At 43.5% G+C, this 15,510-nt stretch overlaps 1 protein-coding gene across 3 annotated transcripts in view; it reads left to right on the top strand.

The window, feature by feature from the left end:
- LOC119977591 (proton-coupled amino acid transporter 4-like) overlaps positions 1–15,510 on the top strand; it is a 551,265-nt gene that overhangs the window by 356,048 nt on the left and 179,707 nt on the right. The window lies entirely within an intron of this gene.

The raw sequence follows: 15,510 nt of genomic DNA, 5'->3' as shown, positions 1-15,510 counted from the left end.
TCTACTGTTACGCAAACGTTCCGTGGTCTGTCAGGGGTTGAAATTCTCGACCTCCCAATCTCCAACAAGTTGCGTATAGTTTTCAGAACAACCTTGATAAATAAATGAAGGAATAGCATGAGTAATATAACTTTATTGATTTGAGCTAAACAATATGCCTAAGGCTGAGTTAGCACATTGAAGATGATAATGAAGTTCATTGTCTATGTCTGTCTTCATCGAGAGGAGCTCCAACGTCATGGAAAATGGTCCCCATTTTCCAGGATCTAGCTATTGCTCTTAACTGATGTGGGAGAGGTGTCATGCTGTGGAAGCTGGTTGAAAGGGATGTTAGTTTCCTGGGTGTTTAATGAATGGAGCATTTCCTCATATATTTTGAAGATGGAGTCAATGGTTCAGGCAATATCAATTGTACATTAAAATTATATATTAAAATCTAATGACTATGCACACTTACTGTCAACCTTTCCATTATCAATTTCCGCCTTCACATTTAAAGTGGAAACTGCCGATGTGAAAACAGGTGACATGTAATTACACCTCTGGTCAGTGGTGGTGCTGTAGCATTTTTGTTTTGCGTCTCCCGTCTCCTTGTGTTGTCGAGAAGATGCTATTAACCAATCTTCTTCCTAAATTATGCTCAGTTTTTTGTTCATTATTATATAATATTTTTTTTTTATAAATTTAGATTACCCAATTATTTTTTCCAATTAAGGGGCAATTTAGTGTGGCCGATCCACCTACTCTGCACATTTTTGGGTTGTGGGGGCGAAACCCACGCAGAGACGGGGAGAATGTGCAAACTCCACACGGACAGTGACCCAGAGCCGGGATCGAATCTGGGACCTCAGCGCCGTGAGGCGGTTGTGCTAACCACTAGGCCACCGTGCTGCCCGTTATTATATAATATAAAGTCGAAAGAGCCAAATATAAGAATTTGGAATATATGACTGCAAATACTGAAGTACTTGAACAAACTTGGCCTAATTAGTTCCCATCCTCTAACCCCACTTCAACTACACTTGGTCTTCGTTCCCACCCTCTAACTACACTTGGTCTTGACTCCATGTGGGGATTTTGTCAGGGGGGTGGTGGCCCCAATGATGAGCAGGAAAGTCGGGCAACCCCGCTCAGCCAGTTGGGGACCCTGATCAGATTTTCTGCCCAACTTGTGTTATCTGCGATCAGCGCTCCCTATCCCTTTGAAGTACAGTTGGCCCCACTTTCCCTAAAATTTCATGGCCCTGGGATGCAACTGGCTTCTCTGATTCTTTCACCCCAGCCCGCTCCTGTAGGCCCCATGAAACCAATGTGTAATAGCATGGAAGATCATCTAATTGTACTAGTCATGCATAAACTCTGGCTAATTCAATATTGGATTGGTTTGTCAGCAAGAATCTTGTTTAGAGGCCTGCTTTAAAATGATTTGGAATCATAAAATTTAACTTTCCTCTTTGATCAGTTCAAAGTGCTTTGAGGGAATAGATTTATGCAATGATGATCAAAACATTCACACTCAAGTCAGGCTGACTAAATAGTTTATAACATTAGTAATTAACTGAGCAATTCAGTAAGTGTCCAAAAAAATTAGAAATTCAGCTGGGATTTTTTTTCAAATGGACCAAATGGATGCATCTTCTGAAACTCACAACCCCAGGGAAAATATTCCAGAATTAATAAACTATCCCATAAACAATCAAATACCCTCAGTAGATTCCCAAGTTATGAAAAGAAAGACATTTTGTTACATTAACTGTATTCATAAACACCAGCCTACTTTTCATCTTCCACCTGATGTAATGATGGGAGATGATTTAAAGATACATAAAATGTGTACAAATAGAAATGCTGAAACCATGGGTGGGAATCTTCATTTTTAAGAGTAAGTGTTGATGCCTGCACAGAATTCGTGGGCTTTCACAACAGCAGAACTGCCACTGAACCGGGACTGATTCAGCTACTGTTAAGGGGCTAGCACCTACGCCATGTGTAACACAATCGATTCCAATTCAAAAGGGTACGGAATTCGTCGGGTCCATGATTGTCACTCCGGACGCTGACAAGCTACAGTCGCGTACACACACTGCATTCCCCACATACACACTCATCCCAGCCAACAAGATGGCACTGGTTGTGCTGGAGCGTGCCCATACAGCTGATGGGTTGGCTGGGGCCAGAGAGCACCTAGGAGGGGTGGCCCATATGATCCGTGGTCCTAAGTTCACAGTGGGCTGTCAGCGGCATGTTCAGTTGCATGGCTGCCTTTCCGGCTGCGGCAATGGTGTTCCATGCCCATCCACCCCAACCCCACTGCCCATCTTCTGCCACCCTACGCTACACCCCCCCCCCCCCCCCCCCCCCCCCCCCCGGCCCTGACCCGCTAATGATATGCAACGGGTGTTTACTGTATGTGCGTTCCAGATCGCATTGACGCCGCTGTTGAGGTGACGGAAAATTGTGATTTGGTGTCAAATCAGTGTCTGCTGCAATTTAGGTGTTGGAACCTATTCTCCACCCACTCGCGTTTCTCCATTTCAGCATCAGCCAACAAAGAATCCCGCCCCATGTGTTCCGATATATATATATAGAATTTACAGTGCAGAAGGAGGCCATTCGGCCCATCGAGTCTGCACCGGCTCTTGGAAAGAGCACCCTACCCAAGATCAACATCTCCACCCTATCCCCATAACCCAGTAACCCCACCCAACACTAAGGGCAATTTATCATGGCCAATCCACCTAACCTGCACATCTTTGGACTGTGGGAGGAAACCGGAGCACCCGGAGGAAACCCACGCACACATGGGGAGAATGTGCAGACTCCGCACAGACAGTGACCCAAGCCGGAATCGAACATGGGACCCTGGAGCTGTGAAGCATTTGTGCTATCCACAATGCCACCGTGCTGAATGGACACTGAATAAAAACAAAGGTCTGACTCCTGTATAAAGTAAGGAGTATAATTGTATGAATCACTCTATGAAAATATGTATGTTATTCATCATTTTCATCAGCTACATGCTATGACCAAACATCCTAATATGTATTCTTTTTATTTAATGAAAAACGCTGACTCGAAGCCAAGTGTCAGTATTCACAATTTGAATCACAAAAATATTCCATTGCACATGAAAAAATCTTTACTTGAAATATGTGGTAATGATTTTCAAATTTTATCAAATATGTGCAGTCTGCCTTGGTGAACTTTTCTTTGCTCAAGCATAAACAGGTTTGCAGTACTGAAGTGAATGAATATAACTATCATAATTCACAGAGTTGGTATATCTCCAAAGTCACTTTACATTTTAAATTTAAGTCCGTTTTAGTGCATTATCCAATTACATTTTCGGTCTTAAATTGAGTTTTGTAATTATTTCTCTGATTGATTTTTCTTTTGATTAATGAGACATAAATGGTAGACACAAGGTGGTAGATACAGATTTGCTAGTAGCTTCCAACAGGGAATTGGAGAAATACTTGGAGACAAAATGGAGGATTATGGGAAAGAGCAGCAGCACTAATTGGATTGTTCTTCAAAAGAAGTGGCGCCGACTTGATGGGCTGAATGTCAGCTGTTGTATTGTTCTATGATTTTAAGTATGTACGAATTAAGTGTTTACACCTGAAATGTAAACAATGATTTATTTATTATACTACCTAAATATCTGTTGTCAATACTGTGATTGCACCAACTGTGTGGGATGTGCTTCCACACACAATTGAACAGACGAGCAATACAAAAATGCTGATTCAGATAACGTTGTGACAATTTTCCAATTTAAATTCTGTGACACGGTTGAGCCTAATTTGACTTTGTTCCTCTTTTCAGGAGAGATGATTTCATTGTCACTACCCAAATATGCTTCTAAACCATTTAATTAGTCACACATCAGCACTGCGCTATCAACTAATTATAGTTGTTTCAAAACTATAAATCATATAAGAAGTGTTCAGAGATGTCCTTCTCCCCTTTGTCTTGAAATTTATTTCAATGCCAAATGGAACACCGTCTTAAAATACTGAAGCTTTTCTGTGGCACAATTTTAAAACACTGAGGGGTGAATTTTACCTTTTTTGGCAAGGTGCGGGATGTTGACTCTCACCCTGCTTTTTACACCAAATAAATGTGTTGTGGCCAATATAGCTGATCACAGCTTCGTAGGAATCTTGCTTCCTGACCACAAACTCTTCCCTTACTCGCTAATTCCAAGCTTGCAGTTGGTATCAGGCCTCGTTTCTCATGCCTGTTTTAAAATGCCACCCTGCAGTGCGCTTACGTGACTTGAGTTCAGACAATAATTAATCTAGTGTTGATTTTTTGTTGCAGTTACCTTGGTAAATATGAAAGAACTTTGGTGTAAGGGATCTAAGAATCAGCACAGCAGGCCGGCATGCCATGCAGAAATGGGTAACACTGAGATCGCACTTAGAATTGTAAAGTACCCTTGCTTTCAGAGTCAGTCCTTATTAATCATTCTGAAGGGACAAAACAGGTTTTGAAAGTACCATTAAAGAATATACAAATGCAGCCACCGTCCCTGGTGGAATCTGTTGGCACATTCAGCTATGATCCTGGTGGCAGACTTTGGGCTGAATTCTCTGCTGTCAGGATTTTCCGTTTTGCTGGCAGCCCAGGGATTTCCTGACAGCGTGGGGCTGCTCCACAATGGAAACCACATTGACCAGCCGACAAAACGGAGAATCCCGACGGCATGCCGGAGAAAGCCGCTCCTCGTCTATCACCTTTGTGCCACCTTTTTTTGCTTGAAATATTTTCAAACAGTTTTAGACCTGCGCTCAGAAAATCCAACAGGCAGTGTAAAACTGCAGACAATTAGGGTGTTAACAAGCTTAATAGCCTGTTAATTGACTTCTTTAAAAACGGCGTGTGAGCTGCCGATTTTAGTGTCCCCTGACTTTCATATTATCGGAGTCCGAGGTGATGGTGTCGGATTGGCGACCTGATGTAAGCTCTGGTGCAATGTGGCCAATTTCTGAATATAAAATTCACCCGAATAGCGTCAAATTGAGTAACGTAAAGCTCCTTGCTAAAGTCCAACAAAATTGCTGCTAATAAATTCTGTGTGTGAAGGAATTTCTTAACACAGTTGCAATTGTTTCCAGGTACCTCGACTATTTTTCATGTTAAATTAATAAACATATAATTTGGAATCTTAAAGTATTTTTAATATTTCTGCTAAATTATTCCTGTAGTCTTTGGGGGAATACTGGATCTTAGCTTTAAACTTCTCAAATTCGTATTTAAAGCTTTCACTTGAGATTTTGGATCACCAAAGCTGCTTGTTTCTTACTATCTCACTGATTATTTTAAATGTAATAAAAAAAAAGAATTAGCATGTGGCTACTGCTGAATTGAGCTAGGAATTGAATCATTTCCTGCCGCAGTAATGATGCAAGACGAATTTTATGTAATTTTAGTCTTCTGCAATAGTTCTTCACAACGCAGAATTTTTTATATTATCCCACCATTCCTTATTCCTTCCATTGACTATAAATATTTGCAGTATAAAGGAAGAAATGTATCTCAGCATCTCTTTGCTGGATGTTTGCTAGAGCAACCCAAAATTAATCCCAAGACCCGAAGGGTGCATTTGAACATTTGACGGTGTTGAAAAATGGACGGTACTAGCTCAACCGCCAGGTTTATACCCTACCCAGTGTTCCATTCCATTGAGATGAGTAAAGGTCAGCTGACCAGCTACTGACAGTGCAGAAAGTTCAAATCAGCTCTCCACTCACTTCATACAATATATACCATGGGTTAAATGACTTACTTCCATGCTTTTAAGCAATGCAAGGCCCACTTTCAGGATCAACTGGCAATAGTGAAATCGAGAGTACCTACTGTCGATCCGGGACATTTGTAACAATCATAAACCAGTAAATATTAAATATGACAACCGTTTTAAATTGTTTAGTCAGATAACAGTTAAAGATCCGTAGACTGTTTCAGAACATTGTTGTAGTAAAAGACTGAAACTAATGAAGTCTGTAAGTTGCAGTAATAAAAATTTTCTATTCAAGCGTGCTAGGGTGACCCAGACTGGTTCTTCAGGATGAGTCACTGATACAAAGGCTGCATAACATATTTATATATTCTGACTATCATATTTCACTAAATGAGTTGAACTATTCCGGCTGCAGACCACAGAATCGCAGATTAGTACAGTGCAGAAGAGGCACTTCGGCCTTCGAGTCCATACCAACACATGAAAAATACCTGGCCTGCCTACCTAATCCCATTTGCCAGCACTTGGCCCATAGCCTTGAATGTTATGATGTGCTCATCCAGGTACTTTTTAAAGGGTGTGAGGCAATGTGCCTCTACCACCCTCCCAGGCGGTGCATTCCAGACTGTCACCACCCTCTGGTTAAACAAGTTTTTCCTCAAAATCCCCCTAAATCTCTGCCCCTCACCTTGAACTTTTTTCTCTCATAACTGACCCGTCAACTAAGGGTAACAGGTGCTCTCTATCCACCCTGCCTATGCCCCATATAATCTTGTACACCTCAATCAGGTCTCCCCTCAGTCTTCTCTACTCCAGCAAAAGCAACCCAAGCCTATCCAACCACTCCATAACTTAAATGTTCCATCCCAGGCAACATCCTGGTGAATCACCTCTGTACCCTCTCCAGTGCAATCACATCCTTCCAATAATGTGGCAACCGGAATTACTAACACTGCTCCAGCTGTGGGTTAAAAAACTCCAACATGACCTCCCTGCTTTTGTAATCTATGCCTCAATTGATAAAGGCAAGTGTCCGTATGTCTCTTTCACTACCCTATTAACCTGCCCTTCTGCCTTCAGAGATCTATGGACAAAAATTCCAAGGTTCCTTTATTCCTTGTTATTTGCCAACGTTAGGCCTTTCATTGAATACTCCCTTGTCACATTACTCCTTCCTAAGTGTATCACCTTATACTTTTCAGGGTTAAATTCCATCTTTTTATAATCTCTCTTGTCACAAGTAGCCTTACATTAACACTGCAATGAAGTTACTGTGAAAAGCCCCTAGTTGCCATATTCCGGCACCTGTTCAGAAACACAGAGGAAGAATTCAGAATGTCCAATTCACCTAACAACATGTCTTTTGGGACTAGTGGGAGGCAACTGGAGCACCTGAAAGAAACTCACGCAGACACGGGGAGAACATGCAGACTCCGCACAGTGACCCAAGCCGGAAATCGAACCTGGGACCCTAGTGCTGTGAAGCAACAGTGCCAACCACTGTGCTACCTTGCTGCCACTTTTCTGCCCATTTAACTATCCCGTCCATATCTTCCTGTAACTAAAGACACTCAACCTCACTGTTAACCAAATGACCAATCTTTGTGTCATCCGCAAACTTCCTGATCCAGCCCCGCATATAGTTATCTATGTTGTTTATATAAATGACAAACGATACGGGACCCAGCACCGATCCCTGTGGTATGTCACTGGACACTGGCTTCCAGACACTGAAGCAGACATCTGTCATCAACCTCTGTCTCCTACAGCTAAGCCAATTTTGAATCCACCTTATCAAGTTACCTTGTATCCCATGTGCAGTTGTCTTCTTTATAAGTCTTCCATGTGTGATCTTGTCAAAGGCTTTGCTGAAATCCATGTAAGCAACATCACCTGTACTACCCTCATCTACATACCTGGTCACATGCTCAAAAATTCAATCTCATTTGTTAGGCATGACCTCCCTCTGACAAAGTCATGCTGACTATTCCTGATCAAACCTTGCCTCTCGAAGTTGAGCTAGATTCTCTCCTTCAGATGTTTCTCTAATAGTTTCCCTGGCTTATCCCTACAATCTTTCTTAAATAGTGGGACCACATTAGCGGTTCTCCAGTCCTCTGGCACCTCCCCCGAGGCCAGAGAGGAATTAAAAATTTGGGTTGGTGCCCCTGCAATCTTCTCACTCGCTTCCCACAGCATCCTGGGACACAGTTCAGGATGATTAGTGACTGGCGATTTGTCCACATTTAAGCCTGCCAACGCCTCCAAAACCTTGTTACTCCAAATGACAATTTGCTCAAGAATCTCAGTCTTTTTCCCCCAAGTTCCATACCTACCTCCTCATTCTCTTGGGTGAAGACAGATATGAAGTATTCATTTAACACCCTACCAATGTCCTCTAGCTCCACCCACAGATTTCCCTGATGGTCCCTGATGAGCCCTTCTCTTTCCCTGGTTATCCTTTTCCCATTGATATACTTATAGAATATCTTGGGATTTTCCCAACTTTTACAAGCCAAAGCTTTCTCATATCATCGCTTCGCTTTCCTAATTGCTTTCTTAAGCACCATCTTCCACTTTCTATACTACATTAATGCATCCGTTGATTTGCTTCCCATGTACTTGCTAAAAGCCTCTCTTTTCCTTCTCATTGTATCCTGAATGTTACTGCTCATCCATCATTCTCTGGGTTTGTTACTCCTTCCTATTACCCTAGAGAGAACATGTTGGGCCTGTACTCTCCTAATTTCTTTTATGACCCCTCCCCCACTGCTCTTCTGTAGTCGGTAGATTTCACCTGTTATCTCACTGGGAGGATGACTGAAGTCTGTGACATCCTCCCAGTCTGTGCTTCTTATCACACTTTTACTTACCCATTCTGTGAAGTTCATTAAGTTTGTGATTGTTAGTTCCTCACACCATCATGCCGATGTGTTGGCTATATTTCCCATCAGGCTGAGAAAGAGCTCTGATAACTACTCTTGTCTACTTTTAAAGCTGCTAATGGTCATAACTACATTTTCCTACTTTGAACCTACTAATGTTCATCTTAATCTTGAATTAATTTAGTTATCCACTTCAACATCAAAATCCATTCAGTACTAATTCCATTCTGAATGTTGCGCCCACCACATTACTCGACCTTAAATTAAAAAAACAACAGAAAATACAAACTAACAGTAATAATAAAACAGCTATGAGCAATATGTGGTGGCAGCTCAGAACTGAGCATTCTTTGTATTTTGTACAGTTCACTGACATACAGAGCAGAAGATGAAGTCAAAGAAAATGAGATCAAATAGCTGAGACCTTCTTCCTCCTTAAAGAAAAGAATGTCATGCATTTTGCTGCAAATGTTTTGTTTTCAATTTTGAACTGTGTATACCTGCTAAATATCAGTTAGTTGCACCCTTGTCTCTGCTTTTCATAGCTTTATTTTGTTTCAATCAACCTCCATAGCACCATCATTGAGATAAATTTTGTTTGATATAGCCAGTACTCTGAAATATTCCTGTCGATTGCTTTATTTTACAGTGAATTCACAAGTTATAGTACTGCAGTTATCGTTAAAACAGTTTATTACTAACATATCATGAAAACCTTTGACAGAAGAAATTGACAAACAAATCCAAGTTAAATTTTATGGAAATCATAAATCTTTCAAAAACTTGTGTGAACCTACAAGCTATTAGTCATTTAAAGTTATTGCATGAAGCATCATGTCCTTTATTGCAAATGTATGAAGCACCCGCGAGGTTTTGGAAACTTCACATCATTGCATATCTAGGATGATAAATATCTCAATTTGCTTGGTTCTGTTAAGCTAAATCATCTTCTTGAATTGTGAAAAAAATGTTCTCTCTTCCACTTTGAAGATACTGCATACTCGCTATAATGGAGGGAGGATTGTGTGTGTAATATAATTATTTTTGTGACAATACTTTTTTTAAATGTATTTTATTACAAACATGTATCAAAACAGGTTACAGAGAATAAATACCCCGGGAAACGTACTTCTCAACAATCAACTATGCAGTCTGTACATATTTTTCCCTTTTTTGACCTCCCCTCCCCCCCCCCCCCCGTGATGAACAGCCCCTCCAATATGGTCACAAATATACCCCACCTTTCCTCAAAAACCCCTGAAGAGCCCCTTAACTCATAACTTTATCTTCTCTAATCGCACAAAGTTGTACAGGTCACCCAACCAAGCCGCTACCCCCGGTGCCAATGCCGACCGCCACTGCAGCAAAATCTGCCATCGTGCAGTCAGAGAGGCGAAGGAAAAACATCGTCCTTCCTCCTCTCCATGAGCTTTGGCTTCTCTGAAACCCCAAATATCGCCACCAAAGGATCCGGGTCCTCCACCTCCTCCACTATCCTGGCTAAGATCGCAAACACACTCGCTCTGAATTTTCCCACTTTTTCGCAACCCCAAATATGTACGCGTGATTTTTTTTCATAGAATTTACAGTACAGAAGGAGGCCATTCGGCCCATCGAGTCTGCACCGGCTCTTGGAAAGAGCACCCTAACCAAGGTCAACACCACCACCCTATCCTCATAACCCAGTAACCCCACCCAACACTAAGGGCAATTTATCATGGCCAATCCACCTAACCTGCACATCTTTGGACTGTGGGAGGAAACCGGAGCACCCGGAGGAAACCCACGCACACACAGGGAGGATGTGCAGACTCCGCACAGACAGTGACCCAAGCCGGAATCGAACCTGGGACCCTGGAGCTGTGAAGCAATTGTGCTATCCACAATGCTACCGTGCTGCCCCCCACAATGCTACCGTGCTGCCCGTGCCGTGCTGCCGTGATTTGCTGGCCCCCGCCAACACCTCTCACACTCATCTGCTACCCCCTGAAAGAACCCACTCATTCTCACCCGAGTTGTATGCACCACCTTAAACTGTATCAGGCTCATTCTTGCACAAGAGGAGGTCCGGTTTACCCTCCGCAGTGCCTCACTCCATACTCCTCAATTGAAGGGACAATACTTATAATGAGAATCTTAAAATCTTTGCAAGACATAATCATGTGGTGATATCCTGACATCACATTATGACCCTTTGCTGCTCAAGACTCCTCACTCTCCGAGTTATATTAAAATATTAAAGTGAAGCAAAGATAGATCGTCATTGTCATTTTTTTTCCAAGGAAATACCCTGAGCAAAAGCACATTTTATTATTTCTGACCTGATCCCAGAACCTATGTAACCTCATATTTTTATATGATTTGTTGTTATTTCACCGGGAAAGAACCCAAATTTTGATCTGAATTTGAATGCCACCAAAAATATGGGGGGAAAAAAGCCATTAGTTTTTTTGAAAGGAATTATGATTCGGACACAACATAATAAAGAGAACATAAGCAGAAGTTTGTCCACTCTACCTTAGCAAAAATAATACAAATAAGAATATAATACAAGAATATATATTTAAAAACTACAAAACAAGAACCTCACGCTCTTCTGCTCGTCGAGGACTCCCCTGGGTCGATGGCGGCTACGAGATTCGGTTCCGAGATTCGGTTCCTGGCACCAGTAATGACTCTTGGTTCGAGGCGAAGTTTAACGAACGAGCAAAAGGGCCTGCTATTTATACAGTGAAGTAAATAAGTCTAATAGATAATAAGTCGGGAAAGTCAGCAAGTTGTTGCAAACAGCTGGATAAATGAAGTAGTAAACAATCATAGCGTGGCATGAGAAAGCTTGAGTTTGAACATCTGGCATTTTATGTTCCAGTAAACATCCTCGCCATCTCCAAAGTATCCTTACACTGAACAGAAGTAACCCATTCCTTACATTCTACCCCCAGGATACTTGGGAGCATTCACAGTTGTCTGTGATGCTCCTTTTGTTTAGGAACAACCTTCAACACAGGAATGGGTGCTTCTTCAAAAAGGGTTACAAGCATTTAGAGTTAGTAAAAATAAAAGTGAGTGGTAAAGAGTAGTAAGGGCCTCTTATATCCGGTAAAGGTGTTGCTGTTTCCGGGCCTCTTAACATCCTTTTACAGATGCATTTGGTTGTTTGAAATACATGAAGCGGGATTCTCCCGAATCGGCGCGATGGCCCGACGCCGGCGTAAAAAAGCGGCGCGAGCCAATCCGGCGTCGGGCCAACTGCAAGTAGCATAATTCTCCGCACTTCCGGAGGCTAGGCCGGAGCCGGAGGGGCTGGCGCGTGCCGGATTGCGCTGAAGGGACTGCGCGAGTTAAGAGCATGCGCAGAACCGCCAGTGTGGTTCCGCGCATGTGCAAACTGGCCGGCGTATTCTGGTGTATGTGCCGGGGGTTTTCTTCTCCACGCCAGCCATGGCGGAGCCCTACAGGGGCCAGCGCGGAAAGAAAAAGTGCCCCCACGGCACAGGCCCGCCCACAGATTGGTGGGCCCCGATCGCGGATCGGATCCCCAAGGGGACCGCAGCAGCCAACTAAACTGCCAGGTCCTGCTGTGTGGACCATATCCAATCCATGCCGGCGGGACTGGTCAAAAATGGGCGGCCGCTCAGCCCATCGGGGCCCGGAGAATTGCCACGGGGGGGGGGGGGGGGGGGGGGCGGGCGGGCGCTGCCAACGGCCCCCTGACCCGCGTGGCGTGATCCCTGCCCCCGTCCGAAATTCCGAAAATCTGTGCCGGTTTCACGCCACTCCCCGGGGATTTTCCGACCCAGTGGGGTTCATACAATCCCGCCCAATATATTTACAGCAAAAATAAGTACAAAAACATAACCGAGTCTTGCACCATTGAGGCTTCCTAAGGATCTCGACCCTCAGTCGCCCAACTCCAAAGAGTGTTAGATTTGGATTGTTTGAGATTTTTAGCCTCACTTTTAATGCGTATTGACAAATTAGTGATGCCTTTGGAGCAATCTGGCCCTAGAAAAGGGAACAAGCTGAGCAAGAAATCCATCTTGTGCAGTGAGGGCACGTTTACTTCTTTGGACTGATGGTCTGTATCAGTAATTGTTCAACCTTGATATCTCACATCACTGTCTTGAGGCCAGATGTTCTTTCTCCCTTGTCAATTTTGAGTGTGATGCGAAGACGGGGTCATGGAATGAGCCTTTGATCCAAAATTGACTATATAATCAGATTGAGTTGCCATACATAGATCATGGGGGCGATTCTCCATAATGGAGCCCAAGAATCGGGGTACAACTGATGCTGGCCGCCGCAGGGGGCCAGCACGGCGCTGGAGCGGTTCATGTTGCTCCAGCCTCCTTTTGCGGCGCCGCGCCAACCCGTGCATGTGCAGTTGGGCCACACCAACCTGCACATGCGCGGGGGACTTCTTTAGCGTTCCGGCCCCAACCAACATGGTGTCAGTGTTCAGGGGCCGGCCTCGCCAGAAAGTAGGCCTGGTGGGAGAGGCCGGCCCGCCGATTGGTGGGTCCCGATCGTGGGCCAGACCCCATCAGAGGCCCCCCGACCGTTCTCGCAGAGGCAGAGTTACCACCGGCAGCGACCAGGGGTGAACGGCACCGGTGGGACTCTGTCGTATCGGCGCGGCCGCTTGGCCCATCTGGGCCGGAGAATCACCGGCCCTGCCGATTCCAGGGGCCCGCGGCCAGCGCTGCGCCAAACGTGCTGGCCCAAATGGCGCCGATTCTCGGCACCTCGGAGAATCGCTCGCCGGCGTCGGGGTGTTGTGGCGCGGTTGCGGCGATTCTCCGGCACGGGGCTCGGAGAATCGCCCCCTATGTGTTAACTAAACTAAAACAAATGTCATTTCAACTTGTGAGGAACGTACAATACGGTTCCAGTTTTCACAGGGCGGGATCTTACTCTTCCACCCCTTATCTCTATTATTCTTGGTCACTTTCTTTCTCCAACCCTTGAGTGGGGTGATCTGTGCAGGGAGAGAATTCACTTCTTTGTTTTTGTTTTCGATTCCAGTTGTCTCTTCCCATAACTTGTGTTAAATTCCAGTTTATTCCATAGTAACTTGAATGTGATCTCTGAATAATTGGATTGATATCCCTTTCTCTCTGACACTCCCCATTTGCAAATCATCTTACTCAAATGTGATTCAAAATAACATCATGCATGGACTTAAAATATTCTCCAACTCTCCAAATTGTCCATATTCATCTTCCGGTTATTCCTCACCAGGTTTACTCACCTGGCCCTTACTTGTTCTTAACCAAATAATTAATCCTGTCACTTCATTTCGACAGGTATATGTATGTTTGATTCTATCACAATTATTTTAAAGGCAGTTTCTCTATGGAATCTGTATCAGTGCCCTGATCGCTTAATGATGTTGTTTTACTCTGTTGGCCCCATTGACCATTTCCAGCCATGCTGTTTGTCAAGTAGTTTGCATGCATGGCGCCTTCTCTTTGGCAAGGCTGCCTATTCGTCACTTTACCCGCAATTCACCTGCACACGCACGCAGTGCCCCCAATGTCACACCATATATTATTGAACCTTTTGTGATCTTATCAAAATCCCTCAAAGTTGTTACTTATCTCTCCATGTATGGTCTAGGTACCTTGGGTGGTGGCCAGAGTATCAGACTTTGTTCTCTTAAATAAAAGAATAAACAAGGACACACGCATTACCAAGAGAAAGTTTATCAATTTACTAGCCTGCTCTAGAATTTCCCTTTCATATTAATGCCAAATTTAAATATTCCATTGAATTGCACCCAATATTCCAATTCCCATTTGCTGTTTTGATTTCCTGTCTCAATTGCCTACTCTCAATAACTTAATCCTATCCCAACCATGTGCCCTGGAGAAACCTTGCAGTCCAATAAAATAGCTTCATGTTTAAAACAGAAATCCATCATTTTCATTTGATTCCAGACAGTAACAATCGGATTGCTTGTTCTTGGTCTTAAATTACATATTTTTTAAGGTAACTTGCAAAATTACATTGTCTTTCTAAATCCCAGAATTGTCCCAAATTCAAACAACGGTGTTCATAGAATCTTAGAATTTACAATGCAGGAGGAGGCCACTCGGCCTATCGAGTCTGCACCAGCCCTTGGAAAGAACACTCTACTAAAGCCCACACTTCCGCCCTATTCCTCTAACCCAGTAACCCAACCTAACCTTTTGGACACTAAGGGGAAATTTAGCATGTCCAATCCACATAGTCTCCACATCTTTGGACTGGGGGAGGAAACCGAAACACCAGAGGGAACCCACACAGATACGGGGAGAAAGTGCAAACTTCACACAGTCATCCGAGGCCAGAATTGAATCTGGGACCCTGGAACAGTGAGGCAGCAGTTCTAACCACTGTGCCACCGTGCCAGTGATGTTGGCTTTTAGATTTTTATTAATGTCCAGTTCATCACTTCTTAAGTTGTAGCATCTCTTCAAAAAAGAGGCTTTGTCCTTATGTCCATGGACACCAGCTAAACTGCAAATCTTGTTCCACTTGCAGTTACCTGTAAAGTAAAACACAAAAGATCCATTCTGCTTGGGGCAAAATGGGTTAATTAATCGCAACATATCTGACAATTCAAACTTAAAATATGTAATTCCCAATTCCTGAGAAAAAAGAATACCTCCTCATCTCTGTCTTATATGGGAGACCCCTTATTTTTAAACTGTGTTCCTTAGTTCTAGTATGTGCATGGAATTCAAGTAAGTAGTGTGACTCCTACCATATTGCGAAATGCTCAAGTGTAGGCATCCAGGATCAAAGCAAATTGCTGTAGATGCTGGAATCTGAAACCAAAAGAGAAAATGCTGGAAAATCTCAGCTGGTCTGGCAGCATCTGTAAGGAGAAAA

The sequence above is a fragment of the Scyliorhinus canicula genome, chromosome 14 (assembly GCF_902713615.1).
Source record: "Scyliorhinus canicula chromosome 14, sScyCan1.1, whole genome shotgun sequence".
Taxonomy (NCBI): Eukaryota; Metazoa; Chordata; class Chondrichthyes; order Carcharhiniformes; family Scyliorhinidae; genus Scyliorhinus; species Scyliorhinus canicula.
Note: the sequence above shows the minus strand (reverse complement) of the source record. Positions and strands in the feature narration are given on the sequence as shown.